The sequence below is a fragment of the Borostomias antarcticus genome (genome assembly GCF_949987555.1).
Source record: "Borostomias antarcticus genome assembly, chromosome: 24".
Classification (NCBI taxonomy): domain Eukaryota; kingdom Metazoa; phylum Chordata; class Actinopteri; order Stomiiformes; family Stomiidae; genus Borostomias; species Borostomias antarcticus.
This window is the reverse complement of record NC_140257.1, coordinates 8,442,589-8,449,269: the sequence shown is the minus strand read 5'-3', so window position 1 is coordinate 8,449,269 and position 6,681 is coordinate 8,442,589.

Sequence of the window (6,681 nt, the reverse complement as noted above, 5' to 3'; positions counted from 1 at the left end):
CACCCTCATCACTGTCCCTTTCCTTTTTTCTCCAGCTACTCCACATGCTATATCACAGCCCACATGGCCACAGAGATGACTCCCCTCATGTACCCACATGACATCACAGCCCACATGGCCACAGAGATGACTCCCCTCATGTACCCACATGATATCACAGCCCACATGGCCACAGAGATGACTCCCCTCATGTACCCACATGATATCACAGCCCACATGATACCCAAGGACACGGATGACGACTCCTTACATTCAAGCCAAACCACGGGCGTTGATAATGATGAAGAGGAGCGCGAGGGGTGTGAGGAAGGCCACCACAGCTAGCGGTGGGTCGGAAAGTGTTCCTTTCCTCGTTCAATATGGGTTAAGAAGCAAAACAGTTCAACAGAGTTACCAGTTTATTCATCCAAGGATTGTTACGAACACTCGAGTGGCTTCTTGTCAAGCAACCTGCAGCAAGGCTGGTCAGTTGAGAGAGCACCTCAATTTGATCTGTGTCTGCTTTTAACCAGAAGCTCTGCAACTCCCCCTTTCCCCTCCATAAACCTGGATGTTGACCCTCCCAGTCCCAGCTGTGAAGTTCCCAGAACACAGACCGAAGGGCTGCCTTTTCCACACCACCATAAGTGTGAAGATAACCAACTGGCCAAGGCAATTATCCCCCCTTTCCAAACACACACGTCCTCCAAACCTCTCTGTGACCAACCCCTCGTCTTCTCATTGGAACATTGTATAGAACTAATTTTTACCCTTACAAAAGCCAGCGACACGGTAAATCAGCAGTAAACGGCAAATCCTCCGCGGAGAGCACTGTGTTCAAGGACAAGTGAGAGCAGCAATGAAGCAACACAAAGGAGGCTGTTGCCATGGATGCCTGTTGAGAGGTACCAATACACCTAGAGTATAGGTGATGAGAAGAGCAGACATAGCTTTTATCCTTCGGCGTGTTGGTGGCTTCCAATAGAGGACTCTGGTTGGGCATTCATATGGGAACTGAGGGTACATGTAGGTACATGTAGGGGGCATAAGAAAGAGCCTCAAATGTGAAAAAGTGTCAGAGGAAGGCAATTGTTGGAACCCACCTTTTAACCTGGGTGTAAAAATGTGATACAGTAGCAGAACTTAAATAAATATCAGTCGGGCATTAAGGAATGAAGATATGGAAGGTTTGAAAAAGGGCCTCAGGACATAATGTAATGGAAACACTTACTGGCTCCATCCAAAAAACAAAACACACACACACACACACACACACACACTCTCTCTCTCTCCCTCTCTCTCCCTCTCTCTCTCTCTCTCTCTCTCTCTCTCTCACAAACGCACACACACAAACATATTGGTGTGACATGCACACACCTTAAAAATTGTTGGTTCATACATTTTGATCAATTTGACATCAGGTAGGTTTACAAAAACAAGATCAATTGGAAGTTTATATAATCTGTTCAAAATTGTTTCATTTCTATAGGGTCAATATCCAACATCAGGTGTAAGGTGACACCATCTTTCTGTTCTCTAGGTATTTCTAGAGCTTTTAAGCACAACTTTGCATATATAGTCCAAAGCGCACCAGTAGCATGCGCTCTTTACAGTTTGGGGGTCTGTGCGCACCGTGGATCACCCAGGATACGATAGAACACTGACCCAGCGAACAACCCAGTGATGAACAAGATCACCTGGATCAGTCCACATCATCCCGGGTACATCAACGGCTTTATCTTGAATTCCTATTAGAACAGAATAAATGTAGGCCTACTAGTTACATAGTTGACTATTTATTTTCGTTGGAGTGTCCAATTGTTTGCCTTTGCCACGAAGCTTGATTTCTCTAGCCTATTAGTCTCCATGATTGCCTTTGACCAAAACAAACGTACGGGGCTACTACATAAGAACATGTTCACAAAAGAGTTCAACTTTAGTTCGATAAATAACAAAATACAAACAGGAAGAAATGATGAAGGCGATTCTCACCATTCCAAACGTGCAGGATAAGGTTAAAATAAAGAAACTTTTAGACACTTCCATGACGCCGCTAGTCTAGAAGAAAAAAATATTAACAGCCACATAAAATATAATCCACCATTGACCTTTAACGACGCTAATCTGTGTCGCAATTCACGGTATCGATCGATCGATCAAAGTCACTAGTCGAGTTGCTCCACTCCCAGACGAGCGAAATTGTGGGTCTCGAACCCTCCACTCAGTTCACACCGCGACGAGTTCACTACTGGCGCTAAATGCAACCAATGAAACCGAAGTAACAGGTGAACGTCAGTGCCAGTGGGACCGTGCGCCACGGAGACTCCTACATACGAATGATGCCCATCCAGCTAGGGGGGGAATGTTCCACATTGATTGACTTGCTCTGCGCTCTCTCTCTCTCCCTCCCTCCCTCTCTCTCTCTCTCTCTCTCTCTCTCTCTCTCTCTCTCTCCCTCCCTCCCTCTCTCTCTCTCTCTCTCTCCTCTCCCCCCCCCGGGGCTTAGTCCACTGGGATGACTCCAGACTGAGCAAAGTAGCCTACTTCATATCCCCACATGACATCATTTGGAAGCAATGGAATGGAATCTTCTCTTCTTCCTACTCGTGAATATCCCTCCAGACATACTTAAACTAAGCCCATCTTTCAAGTCAGCCTTTTAAGTCTTGCTATGGGGATTTCGACAGTCAATTATCAACTGTCTTATCATTAAGACTCCAACCTCAAACACAGTAGTTTAGTTGGCTGTCTTTATGCAATTCATTAGAAAAGACTAAGAGTTGATGCTACTCAATAACAGGTACAGTTTGCTAATTATATAATGGTCATTCATAAACTCTGTCTGGTTCCTGTGATCATTCAAGGTTCATTGTATAATCTGATCCTTGAGTCAAAGGCAGATCCAGTGTCTGTCACTTGTATCTATCACATTATAAAAGGACAGAATAATTGCTTTAATGTCAGTAATTTAAATTTTCTTGCGGAACACTAAAGCAGCCTGGAGACAGAATCCAAAACCCATTGTGTGTGTGTCTGTGTATGTGTGTGTGTGTGTGTGTGTGTGTGTGTGTGTGTGTGTGTGTGTGTGTGCGCGCATGCGTGGGAGTGTGCATGCACATGCGTATGTGTCTTTCCAGATGCATAATGGAAAAAAGCACTATAAATCAGTCTGGCTGTCCCAGTGTTATCTGCAAATTATCTTATCTTTAAAATGAGGAACGTTATTCAGTACTTGTCAAGGTTCTGTTTAAAAGGGGTGTTTTCAGGACTGACTCAGATTATACGGTATGATACAGTAAGGTAGACATACAGTATATGATGTAATATCACATTAACAGTGGGAGCTACCGGATACAGAGCCTTTTGCTTCAACCATACACCTACAGTAAAACATTATTTATCATATTTATCATCTATCATCATGTCATATATTTGCTCTGTGTACTGTTATGTGTATGTACTGTTATGTCATGTATTTGCTCTGTGTACTGTTATGTGTATGTACTGTTATGTGTACTGTAGCCTATGTGTCCATTGTTTTATGTCTGTATGTTACTGTATGTCGTGTTACCACTGAATAGGTCTCTCCTGAAGATGCTAATCTCAATGAGACAAACCTGTATAAATAAAGGATAAATAAAAATCCTTTCCAGGTTCTGAGGTCCACTTTATTAGTTGGAGTATTTGGTCTGAAGTGTTATAATGTTTGAACATTCCAGGAACCTACACTAGAATGATGGTATTATATTATTTAAGTGTTAAAAATTGACATGCTACAGTACAGTACAATGCAAACACAAGTATAAATACATGCAATACTACAATAATAAAAAGGATATGATTCACACATCTTCATTTTTCACACATTAACTTATAAAAAATGGCCTACATCCAAATCATAATGAATGCTTTCTAGATGATTATTAAAAAAAGCAAGCAGGAAATAATTATATTGAATAAAGCCTGGTTGGACCATCAATTAAACCAGTCTCTCTCTCTCCCTCTCTCTCTCTCTCTCTCTCTCTCTCTCTCTCTCTCTCTCTCTCTCTCCCTCCCACCCTGTGTAACAGAGCAAGTTCATCCGTTCTGCAAAGTCCCAGTTCTGCCAGAACTCCCTCTTCTTCCTTCAGTGAAAGGGTGGCTGGTTCCCTTGTTCCCATGCCTGGTGCCCCAGGGTGTCCCCGTTCACCCACAGCCATCACCCGACCAGGTAGCGCTGGCCCGTCCACGGCCGGCCCGCCTGGCCCTCCGCGATACGGTCCTAGGCCCTGACCAACTCGTGCGGCGAATCCAAGCTGGCGACGTGGTTGTACTTCTCCCTGCAGTGCACCAGGGCCTCCATCCTGATCTCGTTCTTCCTCGTCACAACCAGCTTCCGTCCAGAAGAGCAGAAGAGCTGGCGTGGGTTCGCAAGTGGACTCGCTCCATGTCGCTCTCTTGATAGTCACGCAGTCCCAACCAGCGATGCCGGAGTATCCCGGCTCCCAGAGTGGGTTTGCCCCCTCAGACCCCCTCCAGCCTCCAGAAGTGGATCGCTCCGTGGAGAGGGACGGCTCTCTGTGTCACTAGCGACTGAGGACAGGTCGGTGTACGTTGCTCTGCAGTAACGTTGAGCATCCTTCCATGTCATAGGCTGAGGCACATGGACATGCCACCTACTGAGGACCAGGCCACAGAGAGCAGGGGGTAACAGTGGGACCAGAGTGAAGCTTCTCATCTTTGATGTGTTGACCGGGGTGATATTATAGGGATCTAACCGCACAGTGAGTTCTTATTCACTGGTCATTTAGCCTACTGCACTCTGAGATTTTTTAAGAAAAGTGCTTTACAAATAAAATGTATTATTATTATTATTATTATTATTATTATTACAGTTCATGCTCTGACCTACCCATACTACAGTATACTGTACACACCAAACCCAACCATCACAGCATTCTCTGTGGTCTACAAACACAAGCTTGCACAGAAACAAGCACACACACACACACACACACACACACACACACACACGCATACTGTACATTCACACAAAGGATTTTGCCAAACTGCTTTGCCTGTTTTGCATGTGCTTAGCGTGGCAAAGTTCCAGTAGATTTCTGGCAGACGCTTCCAGCAAATAACACTTTTATAAATCTATGACTTTTTGTAATCATCATGAATATAACACATTTGTAGACATTATTTTCCCTTACAAATAAAACTCATTCCAAAACCTACACACCCTTAAAGGAGTAGTAAAGGGAAAATCATGTTTAGCCCTGTTTTAAGGTTACTTATGATCATATACAATGGTTCAGATCAAAATGTTGACAAAACTAGCACTTTTGAGAAAGTTGATAATTTCTCTACCACTGTTTAGGTCATACAATGGATGTGGGTGGGCACCTTGAAAAATCATTCAAAAACATGTTAAACTCTCGATTTCAAAGACAAGAAGCTCACTGAGGGGGTAATTGGTGTCCGTTGGTGTTCTGACATCAAATTCGCCGCAAAGTATGAATCCTGTAGGGTTTTATTGATCATTTTATGAAATCCATTGACTTGATTGAACAGTATTGACGCGACCGTTGTAGATGTGTAGATCAATCCGCAGAGGGGATTCAGGAAGCGGAACTACTTACGGTAGCTATTGTTATTGTTTATGTTGCTAGGCTACCTAGTTTGCGGAAGTTTACACACGTTTGTGCTGCAACTAAATAGTTCTATGCTAAATATTTAAAAAAGCCTTTCCAGATGAACTAGAATCTTACTTTATGCCGAATTATGTGTCAGAACTCCAACTAACACCTCGGTGAGTTTCTTTTGAAATTGAGAGTTTAACATGTTTTTTGAATGTTTTTTCACGGTGCCCACCCACATCCATTGTATGACCAAAACGGCAATTATTATTATTAGAGCAATTATCAGACTTTCTCAAAAGTGCTAGTTTTGTCAACTTTTTGATCTGAACCATTGTATATGATCATAAGTAACCTTAAAACAGGGCTAAACATGATTTTTCCCTTTACTACTCCTTTAACATCAGATACAACTGAAAGTTTACTTTCTTACAATGAAAACATTACATTCACTACTTGTGTGCCGTGACCTGAGCTTATCCAAAAGATTACAAGACGTGTCTACAGTACAATGCTCTCCACATAAGCTACTGTAGTGCTAATACTGTATGTTTGAATTGGATGCAAAAGTCCTTCGTCATATAAGACAAGGTGGCATTATCAATGTGGGGCACAATAATGACCACACAATGGGATCGCAGAATTATATTCAAAGAAGTCCAATTTGAGAGTAGGCAAGACACAAGACCAGGATGGAATGGCACTAACAAGAAGTACAAAATGCCCATGTTCCCATTAGTCACCAAGTTTAAGCAATACATTGACAAACAAAGCCATTTTCTGTTAGAAAAATCCCACTGAATAGTCTTGGGAAACGTTTTCAAGATGCAAATGTCTTTTTTGATAACACTGAATTTGAAATGGAAATCCTCTGATCCTCCTCTCATTTGCATTAGACTGTATGTTTGCTTTTTGGCTGAGGGCTGAATAAGTGCAACTGTGCTGATGAGCTGAGCCGTTGGTAGCAGGCTATTTCATCAGGAGGTGTCTCAGTTAAAATCATGGGCCAGAGCTCTTTTTCCCCTGCCTCTATTTTCCTTGGCAGAACATTGTGTTGAAGCCTGGAGTCTTTTATACGGTA